This window comes from Henckelia pumila, chromosome 1 (genome assembly GCF_033568475.1).
Source record: "Henckelia pumila isolate YLH828 chromosome 1, ASM3356847v2, whole genome shotgun sequence".
Classification (NCBI taxonomy): Eukaryota; Viridiplantae; Streptophyta; class Magnoliopsida; order Lamiales; family Gesneriaceae; genus Henckelia; species Henckelia pumila.
In genome coordinates, this window is record NC_133120.1 from 31,093,818 (window position 1) to 31,119,249 (window position 25,432).

At 38.8% G+C, this 25,432-nt stretch overlaps 1 non-coding gene across 1 annotated transcript; it reads left to right on the forward strand.

The window, feature by feature from the left end:
• The first annotated feature begins 20,477 nt into the window (after positions 1 to 20,477).
• Positions 20,478 to 20,588, forward strand: LOC140876843 (small nucleolar RNA R71). Its single transcript, XR_012149075.1, has one exon. It is a non-coding gene; the product is annotated as a small nucleolar RNA R71 (small nucleolar RNA).
• The last annotated feature ends 4,844 nt before the right edge of the window (positions 20,589 to 25,432 follow it).

Here is a 25,432-nt window from a genome sequence, read left to right on the forward strand (position 1 = left end):
GCGCCCGCGCGAGGTACCAAGCTCGCGCGTGCGCGGGCAAACCATTCAGAGGCCCAACGGAGGCCTCGCGCGCACGCGAGGAACGCCTCGCCCGGGCGCGGAAGGCCTGGGCAGAAATGCTCAGGCTGCAGAAAAAAAAAGAAAGGATTCCGCGCTTGGTCCGACATGCCTTCAAATACATATGCAATAACAGAGTGTAGGGAAACATGCCATAACAAGTCATGCTTTCAGAAGGCATAAAAACAACCAGAAGTCTAAATCGATACAACAACAACATACTTCGATTTTAGATTAAAATCCGAATACAAACTAATTCGAATAACAAAACATATCAAGTTCGAGTTCTAACATGCTTCAATCTTAAACTAGATAAACATGCTAATTCGACTTCTAAACCGAGTCTCACTTCTACTACTTGCCCTCGAAGCTAACCATGCCTCTTCTGACTTGTTCCTGCCCCACCTGTTGCCAAGTATGTAAGAGTGGGTGCCCAGTGAGCCAACTGTGTGGCTATGGGCTTTGTTGACTCTTTGTATAAACAATCTTTTGTTTAATATTATTTACACTTTTATGGCAATGACTTTATATTACTTCATATTGTTATATTGTGATATACTATTGTTGTTTTGATAAAGACCTTGAATATACTATAGTGTATGTAAGATGTGGTAGAACATGGAGATGTCTATCATGAAATACATCTTATAGTCACTGTATATTCTAAAACCGTTCCTAGTCGATTGAGCCGTCCGATAATAAGGATAAGGATCGCTCGAGTTTGAGACTAGCATTTGCGATGCGGAGTACCACGTTTCATTGGTAGGGAACATGGAGATGTTCGAAGCATGCAAATGGATATTCATAGGATGAATAGTCGAACTACCCTATCCGGACTTTCCAAGTGGTTATCACTTATCGAGTGGATAAAGTCCGCGGTTTTGGTTGTACACCATTAGTCCTTACGACTTGAAACATCATGGAGACTCTATATGCTAGTGCTGTGCTTTGACTCGTTTACCGACTCTATGGGGGTCATCAGGTGTCGAGATTGGGTACAGTTACGACACATATAGGAGTCAATGCATTGTTGTCAAGGATTCACCACATACTTGCGAGTGTGGATATCCTATGCGATCTGAGGAGATATTAGTGTGACAAATCTCTGGCCAGAGTACTTGATGTGATTTAAGAAATGGTTTCTTAGTAGCACATGCGATGTCACTAATTTGATCTTCAAGATGTATTGCATAGTTATCGAATCTTGAGCGACTCTCGATATACCAATGGTTGTTGATTCGATCGGGATATATGGATGAAGGGACCGTACTGTACGCTAACCAAAATCTACTGGTTCTTGTAGGCACTATCAGTGATACCTAGGGAATCATGGGGCGATGTTGCTAGGCGCTTTACCATGATTCGTTGGGCAAGTCGGAAAGTGTTGTTCCGAGTCACAAGGAGTTGTGAGCCCACGGCTAGCTGTATCCCTGAACCATTGAGGGTCACACAGTGTAATGGAGTTTTAATCCCCGTTGAGATAGTTAAATTTAAAGAGTTAAATTTAATGAATAAAGAAGTTGGACTTCTTAAATAAGAGTAAGGGAGTAGGATTTCCTAAAATGACATAGGGATGGACATTTTTGGAAACCACTGAATTCGGATTCAGGAAAATTTATTTTGACTTTAAAATGTGCAGAAATGGTTTCTGTGCACATTGGTAAAATCGGTTTATCAATCGGAGTCACGATGAATTTTATATTAATTTCTGAACATGCGGGCTTTGCATGTCGGGCCCCAGCTTATGATTAATGGGCCCTAAGGTGTTAGTGGCCTGCATTATAAATAAGTTATTTCAGTACAGAAATTACACACAACAGGTCATAATTTTTGAGAGCAAAAATCGAAAACCCTAGTCTCTCTAAAAGAAAATTTCGGCCGACCCCTCCCCCTCTGCCCGAGAAAATTCCGGTCTGTGATTTTGAATCGCGGTCAGGAATAACGAATCAGATTCGTGTAATCTCTTCGCAGAAAACTTCTGATAGATTTTCTAGTGCAATCTATCAGAGGGATTAAACCTCTGTTCGTGGACCTGATTGAAGGAGTTCATCGGTTCCAGGGAGAGACAACAAGAGCAGATAAAATCTGTTGGTGTCCATTAATCTCGTTGCGAGATTGGAGGTAAAATTTAATAACTGTTATTTAAATTTTACACACACAATAATTTAATCGTTGAACGGTTGATACCCACACTATGGAATTGTTCCATAACAAAATTTTTAAACTTCCGCTGCACCGGGTATCAATCGTGATTGATCTGAGAGCCGAGTTTTCCAACAGTGGTATCAGAGCCAGGTTGCTCAGATCAAACGATTAAATTAATCAATTGTACAAAATTTTTGAGTCTCGGTTTTTGAAACAAAATAAATATTTTTAAATAAAAAAAAAAAAATTTTTTTTCGGGGCAAAACCCGGGCAGCGATTGGATCGCTGCCCGGTGGGGCAGCAATTGTTGCTGCCCCGGGCGGCGCACGGCGCCGCCCAAGGCGGCGACCGTCGCCGCCAAGGGCGGCGCACGGCGCCGCCCAGGGCAGCGCTGTGCGCTGCCCAGCGCAGCGCTGGGCGCTGCGCAGGGCAGCGCTCGGCGCTGCCCAGGGGCGGCGCCAGGCGCTGCTCTAAGGGGGCAGCCGGGCTCGCCCCGGGTGCGGGCCGGCCCGGGAGTGTCCCGGGCGGCCCGCGGGAAAAATTATATTTTTATTTAAAAATTAATTTTAATATTTAAAATTTTATTTTTGGTCCGGTCAAAAATTGTTTTTGATTGGTTCACGAGATTTCGGATCGAATTGTTCGAGTCCGTAAATTTTAAAATTGATTTTGGATAAATTTGAATTTTTGGAAAATTTTAATATTTTATCCGTAAATTGAATTTTGAAATCAATTATTTTGGTACAATTGATGATAAGATATGATCTTATGATATATTGAGTAAAATATGATTTTATTTGTAAAATTGGATTTTATAGATAAAATATGATTTTATTTGATATGGAGATAAAATATGATTTTATATGTGAAATGTGATTTTATATATAAAATATGATTTTATCTTGTTTAAATTTGAATTGCCACAGCATGTTATCCAATAAATTAATTTTGAATTAAATGTTATTGGATAAGGATGATCGATTGCCATGACCAATTTTGTAGGTGTATGTTAGGAATTTACATTTTGTCTTTATTGTTGTTGGTTTTATTAATGGGCCTGGTTTATGGCCCGATATGAATGTCATATGTAATAAAAGTGGGCTTGGTTTATAGCCCGTTCCCACCCCCTAAAAATGTATCCCCTACTTGTCATTGTTATTTATTGTAAATACATTAGATTTAGTGGGAGATCAAGATTTGAAGATGGTGGGCCCAGCAGACAATGAAGACTGAAGAAATGTAAATTGGAAGCATATGTAATAGGATTGCATTTGCATACTGCATATTACCTAGGATTGGACTAAGACCCGTGATTGGCAACCACGGGTCAATTAGAAATGGAATCGATCATCCTATATATAATATGTGATATTATGATTGTATGCATGTTTAGACATAAATTGCGTGAATCCGGCAATGCATGCAATAAATTAAATATGATGAGACAAATATTTTATAAATAAAATCCCTCATTTTAAATATGATTTAAAATTTATATCAAGATAAATAAAGGAAATTTAAATATTGTTTAAATGTTCCTACCTTCCATCAACGGTCAATGTATGTGATGCTACCCGCGGATACGGTCCGGCTCATATTATTGGGGGGGCCCGTCCGTCGGAAAGCTGTACATTGGATCGACAAATGTTGTAAGTTGGGTGGAACTCCCATGGGATCGGCTCATATTATTGGGGGATCCACATGGCGACCGTCCATCACAACTTAATATTGATGGGTCATCTTGACATGTCACTTTAAACGGCGTCATATTATTGGGCCCTTATTGGACATGAGGTAAACACATGGGGGTTGCTTTGGAAGCAATTGGGCTCTACCTTTTGAGAATTATGGTTGGCTGATATTATTCGGGACCATAAGTTTGTCAATTGGACTCCATGTTCTCACTAAGGAAAAAGTTTCCCGTTTTCACTAGAGGGTGGTGAAATCGTTAAAATAGTGGGAGTGAGATTCATAAAATTAAATTCGCCTATTTTATGTCTTAGTAAATTGTTAAACAATCATTGATATATGTCTGTTTTCCTTTTCAGTATTTCATACAATGAATTCGCGAAATCCTTTATTCTCGATCCTCGAACAAAACAAGCTGACTGGCGCCAACTATACGGAATGGTTCCGGAAGTTGAAGATTGTCTTAACTTCGGAGAAAATGCTCTATGTGTTAGAGAAAGCACCTCCGAAGGAAGCACCAGCTGATGTTAGTCCGGAGGAATTGGCCAAGCTTGATGCATGGTGGGACCATGACATCAAGACCAAATACTATATGCAAGCCTCGATGTCTGATGAACTCCAGAGGCGATTTGAGGACACGGTGAATGCTGCTGACATTCACGCGCAACTCAAGGAACTTTTTGGGGCTCAGTCGAGGGTTGAAAGGTTCTCTACTGTTAAGGAGTTGATGACGTGCCGCATGCGTGAAGGGACTTCGGTCCGTGATCATGGGGTACGAGTGATTTGGCTCATACAGAAGTTAGCGACCCTTGATTTGGTGTTGGAGCATGAACTCAATGTGGACTTGCTGCTTCTATCTCTTCCTTCTTCATTTGATGGATTCGTGATAAATTTTAATATGAACAAGATAGAGGCCACCCTTGAAGAGATGGTCAATATGCTCGTTACATATGAATCCACACTTAAGAAGGATAAGCCAGCTTTCTTGGTGGGCTCCTCATCTTCTGCTAAGAAGGGGCCAAGTATGAAGGGCAAGAAACGTTCTGCCCCACCCAAGAAAGTGGAACCCGAGAAGAAGCAAAAGACAAAGGCTTCAAACGATGGAAAATCCAAGGATGTTTGCCATTACTGCAAGAAGCCGGGTCATTGGAAGCGCAACTGCAAGGAGTATCTTGAGCAGTTGGGAACTGCAAAGGGTATGTTCTATATCGAAATAAACATGTCACTTAATACAACTTCTTGGGTATTGGATACCGGATGTGGATCTCACATTTGCAATGATTTGCAGGTGATGACAAGAAGTCGCAGGCTTAGAATGGGTGAGACCCAGCTGAGGCTCGGGAATGGTTCCAGAGTTGAAGCTACGGCCATTGGAGATGTTTGTTTGATTTTGCAGAATGGTTTTAAATTATTGTTGAGAGATGTTTTATTTGTGCCAGATTTAATTAAAAACATTATTTCTATTTCTATGCTTGATAGAGATGGTTATTCTTGTAATTTTGTGAATGGGATTTGCAGTATTTACAAGAATGAATGTTTAATTGGAAATGGACAACTTGAAAACGATCTATATAATTTAAAACTAAAAGACGTTCCAGTGAATTGTATTGACAAACCGGCAACAACAAACAAAAGGAAAATCGATAGTCAAAACCCGGCAAACCTATGGCACGCTAGACTAGGTCATATTTCCTCAAGGAGGATGAACAAGCTAGTGGGAGAGGGCATGTTTGATATGTCTGATATTAACTCTCTACCTACTTGTGAATCCTGCCTAAAAGGAAAAATGACTAAATCTCCTTTTAAGGGGAAGCCTGAGCGTAGTCAAAATCTGTTGGATTTGATCCATACAGATGTTTGTGGTCCATTTAGAGTAGGGACTCAACATGGCCACACCTACTTCATTACCTTTACTGATGATTATTCTAGGTATGGGTATTTATATTTAATGAAATATAAGTCTGAAGCATTTGAAAAGTTCAAAGAATTCAAGGCTGAAGTAGAAAACAAGCTAGGTAAAAGTATTAAAGCACTTCGATCGGATCGAGGTGGAGAATACTTGAGTACCGAGTTTTTGGACTATCTAAAAGAGAATGGGATTCTCTCTCAGTGGACTCCTCCTATGACACCACAGCTTAATGGTGTATCGGAGCGTCGTAATCGAACTTTGTTGGACATGGTTCGATCAATGATGAGCTTCACTGAGCTTCCACCTTCGTTTTGGGGTTATGCGCTTGAAACGACGGTATTGTTGTTGAACAACGTCCACACTAAAGCAGTGGACAAAACACCATACGAGTTATGGAATGGCAAAGCTCCTAAGTATTCGTACTTGAGGATTTGGGGATTTCCTGCTTACGTGAAGCAGACAGTGGGAGATAAGTTGGATAGTCGATCCACCTTATGTTATTTTGTAGGGTATCCGAAGAATTCAATCGGATATTATTTCTATTATCCTGCTGAAACAAATGTGTTTGTTTCAAGGAATGCCACCTTCTCGGAGAAGGAGTTCTTATTGGATAAGAAAGGCGAGATGATGGAACTCGAAGAAGTTCGAGAAGAACCCGAAATACAAAATAACGATCCCACACCTCAGGAACCATTGCTGGACACGCCTGCACCTAGAAGATCCGAGAGGACTTCTAGACCTCCAGTTCGATATGGTCTTCTTCTTGAAGAGGGTCAAGATGAACCCGACATTGGATGTGATCCAAGAAGCTTCAAGGAAGCAATTTCTGATGCGGATTCGAATTTATGGCTTGAAGCTATGCAGTCAGAATTGGATTCGATGCATACTAACCAAGTCTGGTCTTTAGTTGATCCTCCCGATGGAATTGTTCCAATAGGGTGTAAATGGATCTACAAAAGAAAGCTTGGGCCTGATGGTAAGATATTGACTTACAAGGCGCGATTGGTGGCGAAAGGTTATACTCAAAGGCAAGGAGTTGACTATGATGAAACCTTTTCACCAGTCGCAATGTTCAAGTCCATAAGAATCCTAATTGCCATAGCTGCATGGTATGACTATGAGATATGGCAGATGGATGTGAAGACTGCTTTTCTTAATGGAGACATTAAGGAAGAAATCTATATGAAGCAGCCTGAGGGGTTCACATCCATGGGAAGCGAGCATAAGGTATGCAAGCTTCAGAGATCAATTTATGGTCTAAAACAAGCATCAAGAAGTTGGAACCAGAAATTTGATGAAACAATAAAAGATTTTGGTTTCATCAAGAACCCGGAGGAACCTTGCGTGTACAAGAAAGTAGTTAAGGATGCGGTGACATTCTTAGTACTTTATGTTGATGACATCCTACTCATTGGGAATGATGTAGGGATGTTGCAGTCAACAAAGATATGGTTATCAGGTAGATTTTCGATGAAGGATTTGGGAGAGGCATCCTACATTCTTGGGATACAGATCTATAGAGATAGGTCTAAGAGAATGATAGGACTCACTCAATCAACCTACATCGATACCATATTGAAACGGTTTTCAATGGATGGGTCCAAGAGAGGACATCTACCCATGTGTCATGGAGTTTCTCTATCCAAGTCTATGTGTCCCAAGACTGATGCAGAGATAGAGAATATGACACATGTACCATATGCGTCAGCTATAGGTAGTATCATGTATGGGATGATATCTACCAGACCGGATGTAGCATTTGCTCTGAGTGTCACGAGCAGATATCAGTCTAATCCTGGTCAGATGCATTGGAAAGCCGTGAAGGACATTCTTAAGTACTTGCGAAGGACTAAGAATATGTTCATGGTTTATGGAGGACGAGAACTCAAACTGAAAGGCTATACCGACTCTAGCTTCCAAAGTGATGTGGATGACTCGAAGTCAACCTCTGGATTTGTGTTCATGCTCAATGGCGGTGCTGTCTCTTGGAAGAGTTCCAAGCAGGACACCACAGCGGATTCCACCACTGAGGCTGAATACATTGCAGCATCAGCTGCTGCTAAAGAGGCCGTTTGGATGAGGAATTTCGTCCAAGAGTTGGGCGTCATTCCTGAATTTGTTGGTCCAGTCCCGGTGTACTGCGACAACACGGGTGCCGTTGCTCAAGCAAAGGAACCAAGGTCTCATCAAAGATCCAAACACGTACTGAGGAAATACCACATAATCCGGGAGATTGTGGAAAGAGGAGACATCCGTGTCGAACGAGTGGCCTCTGCAGACAATATCGCTGATCCACTTACTAAGCCTTTGCCAGGACCATTGTTTGACAAACATCGCGAAGCAATGGGTCTACGTAGTATGACTAGTTGGCTATAGGGCAAGTGGGAGATTGTAAGAGTGGGTGCCCAGTGAGCCAACTGTGTGGCTATGGGCTTTGTTGACTCTTTGTATAAACAATCTTTTGTTTAATATTATTTACACTTTTATGGCAATGACTTTATATTACTTCATATTGTTATATTGTGATATACTATTGTTGTTTTGATAAAGACCTTGAATATACTATAGTGTATGTAAGATGTGGTAGAACATGGAGATGTCTATCATGAAATACATCTTATAGTCACTGTATATTCTAAAACCGTTCCTAGTCGATTGAGCCGTCCGATAATAAGGATAAGGATCGCTCGAGTTTGAGACTAGCATTTGCGATGCGGAGTACCACGTTTCATTGGTAGGGAACATGGAGATTTTCGAAGCATGCAAATGGATATTCATAGGATGAATAGTCGAACTACCCTATCCGGACTTTCCAAGTGGTTATCACTTATCGAGTGGATAAAGTCCGCGGTTTTGGTTGTACACCATTAGTCCTTACGACTTGAAACATCATGGAGACTCTATATGCTAGTGCTGTGCTTTGACTCGTTTACCGACTCTATGGGGGTCATCTGGTGTCGAGATTGGGTACAGTTACGACACATATAGGAGTCAATGCATTGTTGTCAAGGATTCACCACATACTTGCGAGTGTGGATATCCTATGCGATCTGAGGAGATATTAGTGTGACAAATCTCTGGCCAGAGTACTTGATGTGATTTAAGAAATGGTTTCTTAGTAGCACATGCGATATCACTAATTTGATCTTCAAGATGTATTGCATAGTTATCGAATCTTGAGCGACTCTCGATATACCAATGGTTGTTGATTCGATCGGGATATATGGATGAAGGGACCGTACTGTACGCTAACCAAAATCTACTGGTTCTTGTAGGCACTATCAGTGATACCTAGGGAATCATGGGGCGATGTTGCTAGGCGCTTTACCATGATTCGTTGGGCAAGTCGGAAAGTGTTGTTCCGAGTCACAAGGAGTTGTGAGCCCACGGCTAGCTGTATCCCTGAACCATTGAGGGTCACACAGTGTAATGGAGTTTTAATCCCCGTTGAGATAGTTAAATTTAAAGAGTTAAATTTAATGAATAAAGAAGTTGGACTTCTTAAATAAGAGTAAGGGAGTAGGATTTCCTAAAATGACATAGGGATGGACATTTTTGGAAACCACTGAATTCGGATTCAGGAAAATTTATTTTGACTTTAAAATGTGCAGAAATGGTTTCTGTGCACATTGGTAAAATCGGTTTATCAATCGGAGTCACGATGAATTTTATATTAATTTCTGAACATGCGGGCTTTGCTTGTCGGGCCCCAGCTTATGATTAATGGGCCCTAAGGTGTTAGTGGCCTGCATTATAAATAAGTTATTTCAGTACAGAAATTACACACAACAGGTCATAATTTTTGAGAGCAAAAATCGAAAACCCTAGTCTCTCTAAAAGAAAATTTCGGCCGACCCCTCCCCCTCTGCCCGAGAAAATTCCGGTCTGTGATTTTGAATCGCGGTCAGGAATAACGAATCAGATTCGTGTAATCTCTTCGCAGAAAACTTCTGATAGATTTTCTAGTGCAATCTATCAGAGGGATTAAACCTCTGTTCGTGGACCTGATTGAAGGAGTTCATCGGTTCCAGGGAGAGACAACAAGAGCAGATAAAATCTGTTGGTGTCCATTAATCTCGTTGCGAGATTGGAGGTAAAATTTAATAACTGTTATTTAAATTTTACACACACAATAATTTAATCGTTGAACGGTTGATACCCACACTATGGAATTGTTCCATAACAAAATTTTTAAACTTCCGCTGCACCGGGTATCAATCGTGATTGATCTGAGAGCCGAGTTTTCCAACAAAGTACACATACAAAAAAGCAACAGCCGGAAAACCGGTGAGAATGACATTCCCAGTAAAAGCAACAAATCATGAAATAAAACAGGAAACATGCTTTCAATACAATAACGCAATCAATAACAACGAAATGAAATGCATGTCTTTAAACCGGGATATCAAATCTGAAAACGAGGGATTACTGCTGTGCTTTTGGGATCCCGAGGATAAGATCACGTAACAACTCACCGACTCTCCCAATCGAGGTGGTGCCACGTATCTCACTCCTCTAGACTTTGAGCAACTATAATGAGTATGCTAGCACCAGACGAAACGACTACAACCTGGGCCACTCAATCATAGTTCCCAAACGTCTAAACAAAAAGGGCGGTTCTGCCCGCTGAAAGCAAGATTGGCTCAAGATGAATGCACAACATAAATATAACACAAAAGCCATTTAACAAAAGCCAATATAATCAAACAAGACACAAGTTCTTCATGCTAGAACAAGTGTAGATGCAAGTATGTGATTTGAAAAGGGAAAACTCGAGATCCACAGTCCCGAGTATGCTATCCCGCTACGATGACTGCTTTTACCTTTCAATGCAGTAGCTCCAACTCTGGATAAGCTACAAAAGAGATTGTATAAACAACTACACAATCTAACAACAACAAGGCAACGGTTCAAGGAAAACTCTTTATACCGTTCTTCGTTCAAATCTCTGAAACGATCAAACAGCTGCTAACTCAGGGCTCGACAACTCCAAACGAATCTGTTCAGATACAAGAGATGATTGATCAATAACCATGCTCAACTCACAAGCCAAGTTCATAACTCAAAACGGTTCGAAATCCCCAAAACTCAAACCGACGGCATAACGGCTATAACTGAACAAACCAGCAACGCAGACAGCAGTTCAATACCGATAACAACTCAATCCAATGCTAATACAACAACAACAAGACAAACCCAACAAATCTCAAAAGCTAAATTTTCGAAAATGGCTTCCAAAAATCATAACAAATCCGAACGTCGCTCTATTTCAAAACTGACAGATAATAAACGATCAGAACTCTGTAGAGAACAACATACTCGAATCTAGAACGATTCTAACAACATCCAAAAACTAGAATGTATCCGATCGTAGAAGAACTTACAATATAACAGAGCTCTCACTGCAGTGATCGATAATCTGCCTTCAGAATTAATTTCTAACGGACGGATCGACCGGAAACCGAGATTGGAAGAGCTTGGAAACGTTTTCCCCAAGCTTCAATGGAGTTCACGGTTGAGAGGAAGAGGAGGAGATCCTTTGAAAGTCAAAATAAGTGTAGATAATATATTAAAATCAATATTTGGTTTTAGTCCCTGAAATTTCCAAAATTTGCAAAAAGGACCCTGATCAAAATCAAGTTGGCTCGTGAACTCTGTAATCTCTGATTAACTCAAATAAATTCAATTAAGATAAAAACAGGGCGTTACAATTCTCCCCCACTAAGAAGAGATTTCGTCCTCGAATCCACAAGAACCATAACTCATAAGATAGAATAAAGAACTAAAGACAGTAAGAAGAACTCACGTCATCCGAACAACTCTGGAAAACGTTGTCTCATGTCAGATTCTGTCTCCCAAGTCGCTTCCTCGACTCCGTGACGGCTCCACTGCACTTTCACCAACGGAATCAACTTGGTTCTGAGTTGCTTTTCTTTCCGATCAAGGATCTGAATCGGTCGCTCAAAATAGCTCAGAGTCTCGTCTAACTCGGCTTCGTCAGGCTGAAGGATATGAGAAGGATCTGGATGATACTTTCGCAGCATAGAGACGTGAAAAACGTCGTGAATACCAGATAAAGACGGAGGAAGTGCAAGTCTGTAGGCAAGATCGCCTATTTTCTCGAGAATTTCGTACGGACCGATGAATCTCGGAGATAACTTTCCTCTCTTACCGAATCTGACGGTGCCTCTGAACGGAGAAATCTTAAGGAATACACGGTCTCCCTGCTCAAAACTCAGAGTTCGACGTCTGACATTCGCATACTTCGTCTGTCTATCTTGAGCTGACTTCATTCTGGTCTGAATGATCTTAACCTGCTCTGCCATATCTCTAAGCATCTCCGGTCCCAAATCTGGTGACTCGGACAATTCATCCCAAAACAACGGAGATCGGAACTTTCTACCATACAAAGCCTCAAAAGGCGCCATACCGATACTCGCTTGGAAGCTGTTGTTGTAAGAAAACTCGACAAGAGGCAAAGAATCCTGCCAACTAGTGCCAAAGTCTAGCACTACCGCTCGCAGCATATCCTCCAACGTCTGGATAGTCCGCTCTGACTGTCCATCTATCTGAGGATGATAAGCTGTACTCAGATGCAATCGAGTACCAAGCGCCTCTTGCAAACTATGCCAGAAGTGCGAAGTGAATCTAGGATCTCTGTCTGAAACGATCGACTTCGGCACACCATGCAATCTCACAACATTGCTAACATACAACTCAGCCATCTGATCATGACGATACGTCATCCTGTACGGAATAAAACACGCAGACTTCGTCAATCGGTCGATCACTACCCAAATAGCATCACATCCTCGAACGGATAGTGGTAGCTTCGTGACAAAATCCATAGAAATGTGATCCCATTTCCATTCAGGAACATATAGGCTGTGCAAAAGACCACCTGGTCGCTTCCGCTCTGCTTTCACTTGCTGACAATTCAAACACCGAGATACAAATCTCGCAACATCGTCCTTCATTCTCTTCCACCAAAACTGACTCTTCAGATCGTTGTACATCTTACGACCTCCAGGATGAACGCTAAACCGACTGCAATGAGCCTCTCAGAGAATACGCTGTCTCAACTCCGAAATATCAGGCACAACAATACGATTATTCACAAACAAAACGTCATCTCTAACCTGGAATTCTGACTGATGCCCAGTTCTGACTTTCTCTACTGAAACCTGAATGCTCGGCTCAGACTTCTGTGCTTCTCTGATTGCAACAAACATCTCTGGCTCGGCTTGAATAGCAAACACTCTGATAGTCTCCCTATCTGTTTCAAACTCTAAACCAGAAGTGCAACAATCATCGATCAACTGGGATACACCCATAGTAGAAAGAGATAAAGAACAAAGCTTTCGGCTCAAGGCATCTGCAACTGCATTAGACTTCCCCGGATAGTACTTGATTTCACAGTCGAAATCCTTCAACAGATCTAACCATCTCCTCTGTCTCATATTCAGCTCTGCTTGAGAAAACAAGTACTTAAGACTCTTATGGTCAGAAAAGATCTCGAAAGACTCACCATAAAGATAGTGACGCCAGATCTTCAAAGCAAATACAATTGCTGCAAGTTCAAGATCATGAACGGGATAACGAGTCTCGTGCGGTTTCAGCTGCCTCGATGCATACGCTATCACATGCTTATGTTGCATAAGAACACAACCCAAACCTCGGTTAGAAGCATCACAATACACTGTGAAACCTCCAGTACCCTTCGGAATAGAAAGAATTGGAGCACTGGTCAGTCTCCTCTTCAGATCAACAAAGCTAGCCTCACATTCTGTAGTCCAGACAAAAGGCGCATTCTTCTGAGTCAGCTGGGTAATAGGCTTGGCAATAGACGAGAAACCCTCGATGAAACGACGGTAATAACCAGCTAACCCATGAAGCTTCGGATCTCAGGTACTGATGTCGGTCTAGGCCAATTCATAACCGCTTCGATTTTGCTGGGATCGACAGAAATCCCATCTTCAGAAATAATATGACCGAGAAAGACAACTCGATCTAACCAGAATTCGCATTTCGATAGCTTGGCAAACAACTGCTCAACTCGCAAAATCTGCAAGACGATTCTCAAGTGCTCTGCATGGTCAGTACGGTTCTTCGAGTAGATAAGAATATCATCGATGAAAATAATGACGAACTCATCTAAATAATGCTGAAAGATACGGTTCATCAAACCCATAAAAACAGCTGGAGCGTTAGTCAAACCGAACGACATGACTATAAACTCAAAGTGACCATACCTCGTTCTGAATGCGGTCTTAGGAACATCTTCCTCTCGCACTCTCAGCTGATGGTAGCCTGACCTCAGATCAATCTTAGAGTAGACAGAAGAACCCTGCAGTTGATCGAACAAGTCATCTATTCGGGGTAAAGGATACCTGTTCTTAACTGTAGCCTGATTCAATTGACGGTAGTCGATACAGAGCCGCATAGAACCATCCTTCTTCCGAACGAATAGAACAGGAGCACCCCAAGGCGATACACTAGGTCTGATGTATCCCTTGGCAATCAAATCCTCAAGCTGCTCCTTCAACTCTCTCAATTCAACAAGTGCCATACGATAAGGAGCTTTTGAAATAGGTTGAGTACCTGGCACTAAGTCAATGCTGAATTCAACCTCTCGAATGGGTGGAAATCCAGGAACATCTTCCGGAAACACATCAGCAAAATCTCTAACCACTGGTAAGTCAACCAAAGCTGGGCTAGATTTCAGTACATCAACCGCATAAACCAAAAATCCTTCTGCACCTCTCTGTAACAAACGAGTCATAGATAACACTGAAATCAAAGGAATTCTAGTTCGAGAACCCTTACCAAAGAATTTCCACTCGTCTGCCATTTCAGGTCTGAACCTGACAACCTTCAGAAAACAATCAACTGTCGCCCTGTACTTGGTTAAAGCATCTATCCCGACAATACAATCAAAATCTGACAGCCCAAGTACAATACAGTCGAATTCTAACAAATTCCCCTCGAAACAAAATTCACAGTTCCTGACTAGTCGGACAGAAACAATTCCTCCACCCAAAGGTGAAGTAACAGCTACTACTGTAGGCAACAATTCAGTTGGCAAAGCATGCAATAACACATATTTCTTAGAGATAAAGGAATGGGAAGCACCTGTATCTATCAAGACATGAGCAGAATGACCGAAAATCGAACAGTTACCTGCTATGACATCGTCAGGTGCTGCCTGAGCCTGAACCTCTATCAATGCAAAGACTCGTGCTTGCTGTCTCGGAGGCTGATTTGCACTAGAGCTACCTCCTTGTCTGTTCTGCTGTTGCTGGGGTTGGAAAGAGTGCACTGCAGACGACTGCCTCTCCGGCTGAGCTGCAGGTCTAGACAAACTCCCACTCTGAGCTCTATCTCTATTACGTTGAGGGCACACTTTAGAGAAGTGTCCCGGTTGCTGACATGTGTTACAATTGCCGAAGACTCCCACACACTGATCTGGTGAGTGTCTTCCTCCACACTTGCTGCAGTACAAGGATGATGACCCAGAACTCGGTCCTGAACCGAATTGCTTCGAACCACTGGAACTGGACGAACTGTTCCCCTGTCTCTTGAACTGTTTACCTCTTGCCTTGTACTGATCCTTTCTGTTTCCCCCACTGTTTCCACCTTCATACCTCTGCTGCTGGTTCTGATGTTGAGGTGGCTGATTCTGGTACTGAGATGGTTGGTTCTGATACTGCCTCTGCTGCTGAGGTGCCCCCTGATTACCTCTTTGCCTCCACAAGCCTGCTTCTGCTCCCTTTGCGTAATTCATGGCATCCGCAAAGTTGCTAGGCTTGTTGGTGTTAACCAACGTGAAGACATCGGGGTTCAACCCGTTGATGAACTGATCTGCCTTAGCTTCTTCATCTCCGGCAATTAGCGGTGCAAAACGCAACAGACTATCGAACTTAGCCACGTACTCTTCAATGTTCAGATTCCCTTGCCTCAGATTTGCAAACTCTGCTCCCTTATCCTTACGATACGAGATAGGGAAAAACCGCTTATAAAACTCAGATTTAAAAAGAGTCCAAGTAACCTCTGTACCTATACTCTCAAATTCTTTCTTTGTCATGATCCACCAGCTCTTAGCACCACCACGCAGCTGATGAATTACTAACCTGATTCGGCGGTCATCTGTGTAGTCAATGGAATCAAACAACTGATCCATATCATCCAACCAACTCTCACAGTCAACTGGATTTTCTGAACCCATCAACAATGGCGGATTGAACGACTGTAACCTCTTCAGCAAGGTTTCCATAGGAGTCGCTGAAGCATCCAACTGATCAACCTCAGTGCTAGCTTGCTCAGTCGCAGGGATAACTGGTGGTGTGTTTCTGTTTATCACTCGACGAGGACCCATCTGATTATCAAAGGTTAGCACACGACATATCTCAATCTCTACCATCAGTGCCCTTACAACCGCTTGGAATACCGAATACCAGTCGAGAACAGAAACAGTTATATCTCAAGTAGATCATGCTTTATTAATTTAAATCACACAACCATGTAATTCAAATAATGCTCGAACAATAAAGCATGCTCGCATGGAATTAAATACACAATTAAATAATTCAAACACATGCGAGGAGTCATTACACACAGACTCGATCTACCCCGCTCACTCTAGTTCGACCAAGAATCTTAACGCTCTGATACCACTTAATGTGAGACCTCGATTCTAAACCACTAATCTCGGATTAAACAACAAGTAAGCGAACAAGAATCCAAGAGTAAAACAATTCAAAATTTTTTTTTTTTCTTTTTTTTTTAAACGCCGCGCGCCCGCGCGAGGAACCAAGCTCGCGCGTGCGCGGGCTTCAACACCCGAGACCAACCAAAGGCTCGCGCCCGCGCGAGGTACCAAGCTCGCGCGCGCGCGGGCAAACCATTCAAAGGCCCAACGGAGGCCTCGTGCGCACGCGAGGAACGCCTCTCCCGTGCGCGGAAGGCCTGGGCAGAAATGCTCAGGCTGCAGAAAAAAAAAAGAAAGGATTCCGCGCTTGGTCCGACATGCCTTCAAATACATATGCAATAACAGAGTGTAGGGAAACATGCCATAACAAGTCATGCTTTCAGAAGGCATAAAAACAACCAGAAGTCTAAATCGATACAACAACAACATACTTCGATTTTAGATTACAATCCGAATACAAACTAATTCGAATAACAAAACATATCAAGTTCGAGTTCTAACATGCTTCAATCTTAAACTAGATAAACATGCTAATTCGACTTCTAAACCGAGTCTCACTTCTACTACTTGCCCTCGAAGCTAACCATGCCTCTTCTGACTTGTTCCTGCCCCACCTGTTGCCAAGTACACATACAAAAAAGCAACAGCCGGAAAACCGGTGAGAATGGCATTTCCAGTAAAAGCAACATATCATGAAATAAAACAGGAAACATGCTTTCAATACAATAACGCAATCAATAACAACGAAATGAAATGCATGTCTTTAAACCGGGATATCAAATCTGATAACGAGGGATTACTGCTGTGCTTTTGGGATCCCGAGGATAAGATCACGTAACCACTCACCGACTCTCCCAATCGAGGTGGTGCCACGTATCTCACTCCTCTAGACTTTGAGCAACTATAATGAGTATGCTAGCACCAGACGAAACGACTAAAACCTGGGCCACTCAATCATAGTTCCCAAACGTCTAAACAAAAAGGGAGGTTCTGCCCGCTGAAAGCAAGATTGGCTCAAGATGAATGCACAACATAAATATAACACAAAAGCCATTTAACAAAAGCCAATATAATCAAACAAGACACAAGTTCTTCATGCTAGAACAAGTGTAGATGCAAGTATGTGATTTCAAAAGGGAAAACTCGAGATCCACAGTCCCGAGTATGATATCCCTCTACGATGACTGCTTTTACCTTTCAATGCAGTAGCTCCAACTCTGGATAAGCTACAAAAGAGATTGTATAAACAACTACACAATCTAACAACAACAAGGCAACGGTTCAAGGAAAACTCTTTATACCGTTCTTCGTTCAAATCTCTGAAACGATCAAACAGCTGCTAACTCAGGGCTCGACAACTCGAAACGAATCTGTTCAGATACAAGAGATGATTGATCAATAACCATGCTCAACTCACAAGCCAAGTTCATAACTCAAAACGGTTCGAAATCCCCAAAACTCAAACCGGCGGCATAAAGGCTATAACTGAACAAACCAGCAACGCAGACAGCAGTTCAATACCGATAACAACTCAATCCAATGCTAATACAACAACAACAAGACAAACCCAACAAATCTCAAAAGCTAAATTTTCGAAAATGGCTTCCAAAAATCATAACAAATCCGAACGTCGCTCTATTTCAAAACTGACAGATAATAAACGATCAGAACTCTGTAGAGAACAACATACTCAAATCTAGAACGATTCTAACAACATCCAAAAACTAGAATGTATCCGATCGTAGAAGAACTTACAATATAACAGAGCTCTTACTGCAGTGATCGATAATCTGCCTTCAGAATTAATTTCTAACGGACGGATCGACCGGAAACCGAGATTGGAAGAGCTTGGAAACCTTTTCCCCAAGCTTCAATGGAGTTCACGGTTGAGAGGAAGAGGAGGAGCTCCTTTGAAAGTCAAAATAAGTGTAGATAATATATTAAAATCAATATTTGCGTTTTAGTCCCTGAAATTTCCAAAATTTGCAAAAAGGACCCTGATCAAAATCAAGTCGGCTCGTGAACTCTGTAATCTCTGATTAACTCAAATAAATTCAATTAAGATAAAAACGGGGCGTTACACCAAGGCATAGTAGTAGCATAAAATAGTTGATCATACGAAAAATTTTCATTTATTGGTATTTCATTTTGAGATGATTCAGAAATTATTCTTGATAACTGATCGGCTACTACATTATCTTCTTCAAGTTGATTGTCTTTTTCAAATAATTTTGATTCAAAAATATTTTCCGAATCAAAATTTTCCACTAAACAAACATCAGATTGTTGATTTAAGTTATCTTGTTGACATTCTTCAACGATAGTTTCTATTGTATTTTCATCTTCATCTTCATTAATACTTGGTTGTTTACTCAAATTGAACACATTAAGTTCCAAAGTCATATTTCCAAAAGATAATTTCATTATTCCATTTCGAAAATTTATTAAAGCATTTGAAGTTGCGAGAAATGGACGTCCCAATATTATTGGAATTTCATTATGCACTTCTATTGGTTGTGTATCCAAAACAATAAAATCCACAGGATATATGAATTTATCGACTTGAACTAACACATCTTCTACGATACCTCTAGGTATTTTGATTGACCTATCGGCTAGTAAAAGAGTGACAGATGTAGGCTTTAAATCTCCCAACTTAAGTTTTTCATAAACTGAATAAGGAAGTAAATTCACACTTGCTCCCAAATCTAACAAAGCTTTTTTAATTTTATTTTTTCCAATAATACATGAAATTGTTGGACAACCAGGATCTTTATATTTCAAGGTAGAATTATTTTGAATAATAGAACTTACTTGCTCCGTTAAGAATGCTTTCTTCTTTACATGCAATTGTCTTTTCACAGTACATAAATCTTTTAAAAACTTTGCATAAGAAGACACTTGTTTAATAGCATCTAATAATTAATATTTATTTTTACTTGTTTAAAAACTTCATAAATATCAGAATCATTTTTTTGTTTTTTATTATTTACTAATGCATGAGGAAAAGGAACATGTTTATTTATTTTATCATCAATTTTCTTATTTTTAGGACTCAAAGCATCTTCTTTCTCAAAAGTATCAGGATTTGAATCCTTACTCTTTGAGTTTAATTGATCTTTGTTTTCATCACTATATGGATCATTAACTATTTTACCACTTCTAAGAGTAATAATAGATTTTACTTGATCAAATTTATCTTGATTTTTAGGATTAGGTTGTGGTTGAGATGGAAATTTTCCTTTTTCATGAATATTAAGTGCAGATGCAAATTTTGCAAGAGTTTCTTTCAAATCATTCATAGATTGAATGTTTTGAATATTGATAGACTCTTGCTTTTGAATGTATGCATGAATTTAATCTTCAAAATGTTTTCTTGGAGGTGGGATATAAGGAGCATAACCTTGATGATTTTGGTTATTTTGAAAAGGTTGTTGTGAAGGTTGTGCATTATTATCGTTCCTCCAACTAAAATTGGGATGATTTCTCCAACAAGGATTATATGTTTGTGAAAAAGAATCTAATATTGGTTTTTTAAAATTGTTAACATAATTGGTTTGTTCATGGAGACATTCTTTAAATGAAGGCAAAGTAGGACAATTTTTTGTAAGATGATCATGTGTGTCACATATATGACAAACAATTTCTTGAACACTTTTTAATTGATCACTCTTTTTAATTTCTAATGACTCGATTTTTCTTGCTAAAGATGAAAGTTTAGCTTGAACATCTGCATCATCTTTAAGATGATAAATACCACCCCCATTTGTTGAATTATTGGCTTTACTTGGTGGTTCAATTGAGCCTATATTATCCCAATTTTGAGAATTTTCTGCTAATGACTTCAAATATTCTATAGCTTCGTTTGGGTTTTTATCTTCAAAAGTTCCATTATACATGAATTCTATCATTTGCCTATCTTTAGGTATTAAACCTTCATAAAAGTGAGAAACTATCCTCCATATTTCAAAACCATGATGTGGGCATGTATTAAGTAACTCTTTATATCTATCCCAACATTGATAAAATGTTTCCCCTTGTTTTTGAGAAAAAGTTGTAATTTGTCTTTTAAAAGAGTTTGTTCTATCGGAAGGAAAAAACTTTTTTAGAAATTGTTGTTGCATTTCTTCCCATGATCTAATTGAACTTGATCTCAAATTTTGCAATCATGTTTTAGCTTTATCTTTTAAGGAAAAAGGGAAAAGCTTTAATCGAATAGTATCCATGCTACAATTTTGATCATTATAAGTGTTGCAAACCTCCTCAAATTCTCTTAAATGCAAATATGGATTTTCAGAATCTAAGCCATGAAAATTTGGTAAAAGTTGAATGACTTGTGGCTTAAAATTAAAATTAGATGCATTAGGAGGAAAAACTAAACAAGATGGTGTACTAGTTCTTATTGGATTCATATGGTGTCTAAGTGTTCTTGGTTGTTCATGTTCTTGATGATGATGATTATTATTATTATTATTATCTTGATTATTAGAATTATCGTCCATGTTTAAAATATTTTCAGTTACTCGAACAAGTCTACCACTTTGTTTACGACTCCAAACAATCATACAATTAAAAACAACATACTATTTACATAATAATATAAATAACAAAATTAAACTTAATTTATACCTCCCCGGCAACGGCGCCAAAAACTTGCTACAACTTAAATTGTAATTCACCCAAGTGTAGGTTGTCTGCAAGTAATATACTCGTGAGTACGAGATCGATCCACAGAGAGGATGTTGTAAGTTTAATTTTAGCAATAATATATTATAGATGAAAATATTATTATAAAACTTCAAATACACAAATTATAAAATTTTCAAGGCTTCAAAGGTTCATTGTTGGTTTATTTAATATTGCTTAATAAAAATAAATAAAAGAAACTAAAATAAGAATAAACATAAAAGAACAATGAAATATTTAAACAAGTATATCATATAATATAGTTTCCACTATATTAATATCAGATTAACCGATATTTAATACATGGTACCCATAATATATATATAGATGAATAAATATAAACATAAAAAGAACAATTAAATATTTAAACAAGTATATCATATAATATAGTTCCCACTATATTAATATCAGCCGATATTTAATACATAGTACCCATAATATATATATAAATGCATAAATATAAATTGACATAAAAGTAAATGTTAGATCAAATCACAATATTTCATTTAGAACAACCGGCAGAGCCACGCTATCGTCTAAATAAAATATATGACTTTATGTTAGATGCGATAAAGTAAATGTTAGTTGCGGAAAAACAAATGTTATATGCGAGAAAGTAAATGTTAGTTGCGGAAAAGTAAATGTTAGTTGCGATAAAGTAAAAGTTAGATGCGAGAAAGTAAATGTTAGTTCAAATCACAATATATTATTTAGAACAACCGACAGTGTCACGCTATCGTCTAAATAATATATATGATTTTATTATAAATAGATACTTATATTTATAGTATATAAATATTGTAGTATTTATTGTATCATATTTGACAACAAATCAAGGTAACCACATTCAAGGTACCAAGCATTTGATGTAAATAGATAACAACAAATCTTTCCAAATTATACCTACAAATAAGGATCAATTAGAAAAACAAAATAGAAATAGAAAAAGAGAAGAATATACAAAATATAAACAATCTTACTTGACCAACAATGAAACCTTTTCACCTTGACATAAAAAGATTTAGCTTGCCATGAACATGAAACTCAAGAGTAAGGATAAAATAAATTTCATACTTGAACTTGAGAAATATGCACACTCAAACTTTTATTCTCACACACACAATATTTATTTTACAAATGAGGACTTCTCTACACTCTTGCACACCACAAAGCTTATACAACACATCTATTTATAGGCCAAATGAGAGCAAGGGTCCAAAACTCATTAAATATGGAATAGTAAAGTTGGTGGGTGCTTGTCTCCTTGAATGTCAATACATTGACCCAACATTAATTGGCATGTTTGATGCCTTAGACTTCCGATTTTGCTTTTGTACAAAACATATAACACGTAGCCCTTTGTCTGTAGATGTGTTTTGACAACTCATTCACCCCTTTTGGATAAAATATGAAATACTTATGATATTTTTACTCCAAGATGGTCATAGTAAAAGTAAATCTGTCTCCATTTTGATGTTTGATTATTTGATCATCTTAATGAAGTTTTTGGAATTTCTTGTCTTCTAAAACGTTGAAGATGCCTCTTTTGTGATTCTACAGGTTTTGAGATTACTCCATTATGACCTCTGTATCTTGAGTAATTTTATTTTTACGAAACCTGCGCAAACCGTAAAATACAACATTTTAGTAAAACATTTAAATATAAACACATAACACTAAAATAATACAACTTCATAATTTTAATTAAACTTCAATTTTAAAACACACTTTTTAACAAATAAACAATTACAAATTTTAAGTTTCATCAGTTTGCCAGATTTTGACTGCATTATCGGTATAGATACGTTAACCAAGTACAGGGCCACCGTAGACTATTTTTAGAAAGTGGTGAGATTCAGACCTGAAATGACAGAGGAATGGAAATTCTATGGGAAAGGTTCGAGATCTCGAATTCCTTTGATATATGTTCTATCTATGACTCGTTTATTGAAGAAAGAAGTAGAGGGATTTCTCGTTTACGCAGTAGATGTGCTGAAAACTAGCCCAAAATTGGCTGACTTTACAGTGGTTAGTGAATTTGTTGATGTCTTCCCCAGATGAAATTCTGAGATTGCCTCCATCTCGGGAGATAGACTTCAGTATTGAACTAATGTCAGGTACGCAACCTATATCCAAAGCTCTGTACAGAATGACACCTATTGAACTAAAGGAATTGAAGGACCAGTTAGATTTACTGGCCAAAGGGTACATTAGACTAAGTGTTTCTCCTTGGGGCGCTCCGGTTCTATTTTTATGGAAGAAAGATGGATCAATGAGACTTTGCATTGACTATCGGCAACTGAACAAAGCAACGATAAAGAATCATTATCCTTTTCCTCGAATACATGATTTATTTGATCAGTTGCAGGGTTCATCTATTTATTCCAAGATTGATCTGAGATCTGTATATCATCAGTTGAGAGTTCAAGATAAAGATATACCCAAGACTGCATTCAGAACGAGGTATGGTCATTTTAAGTTTATAATGATGCCTTTTGGTCTGACGAATGCTCTAGCAGTATTTATGGGACTTATGAATAGAGTATTTCAGAAATATATTGATGATTTTATTATTATCTTTATTGATGATATTCTGATTTATTCCAAGAATCTTTGTAATTGTGCTGAACATCTGAGAATAGTTTTGAAAACCTTAAGAGCAGAAAAGTTGTATGCCAAACTGTAAAAATGTGAATTTTTGTTGTAGAAAGTTATTTTTCTTGGGCATATTATTTCAGGAGATGGAATTTTTGTTGATCCAAGTAAATTAGAGGCAATGATCAGTTGTCCTAGACCTACACCGGTACCAGAGATACAGAGTTTTATGGGCTTAGCAGGTTATTATCGCAGATTTATCAAAGATTTCACCAACATTGCAAAGCCTATTACTCAGCTGACTCAAAAAAATACACCGTATGTCTGGACTGAAGCTTGTGAGGCTAGTTTCATTGATTTGAAGAAGATACTGACGAGTGCACCAGTCTTGACTATTCTTTTAGGTACTGGTGATTTTACTGTATATTGTGATGCTTCTCATAAGGTATTAGGATGTGTGCTTACGCAAAGAGGTCATGTCATTTCTTATGTCTCAAGACAGTTGAAGCCACATGAGGCCAGATATCAAATTCATGATCTTTAATTGGCTTCCATTGTATTTGCACTGAAAATATGGCGACATTATCCATATGGTGAGAAGTTTGAAATTTATTTTGATCATAAAAGTTTGAAATATCTGTTTTCACAGTCTGAATTGAATATGAGGCAAATAAGCTGGCTAGATTTACTGAAAGACTTTGATTTCAAGATCAAATATTATCCAGGAAAATCCAATGCAGCTACAGATGCCTTGAGTAGAAAGGTATGTTCTTTATCCTTATCTACGATAGGTGTATCTAGATTTGTAGAAGATTGTTGTATTTTTGGATTGGTATTTAAGACAGATATGCAGCCTATCAGAGATTGTGCTATTCAAGCTGAGCCAGAATTGCTGATAAAAAATAATGAAGCACAAAAGAATGATCAGAATATTCAGAAGTCGATTGAGATGGTCAAATCAGAACATCAAACCGAATATCAGGTCAGTGCTGATGATGTTTTATTGGTGAATAACGGAATTTTTGTACTAGATGTGTCAGATTTGAGAAAACAGGTTTTGAAATAGGCTCATTGCAGTAGATTCAGTATTCATCCTGGTGGCAGAAAAATGCATAATGATTTGAAAAATCAGTATTGGTGGAAATAGATGAAATCTAATGTCACAGAATTTGCGTCTCGATGTTTGAATTGCCAGCATGTGAAAGCTGAAAGGAAGAATCCTGGTGGTCTTTTGCATAGTTTGTCTATTCCTGAATGGAAGTGGGATCACATTTCCATGGATTTCGTTACCTAGTGATCGAGCAAATACTAACACTTAAAATAGATATAAAAATCTTTCTATTACGCTCAAAATTATCGCAAGTGCACGACTCAAGTTATAGTAAAGTGTACTGAGTTCGAGTATCGTCCTCAGGGACTATGTCGACAATGATTTATTTATCTTATCTCTTCTACCCAAAGTATCAAAATTTTGAAATTTGATTAAACTAAAATTTATAAATAATGAAATCAACTTGAATAACTAGAATTGATGCAGATAAAGAAACCAATTTTTCCAAGATAGAAAAATATAATATGAAATGATTTTGTTGGAATCTCGGTTCACCTTCACCCTAATTGAACTGGACGATTGAATCTTAATT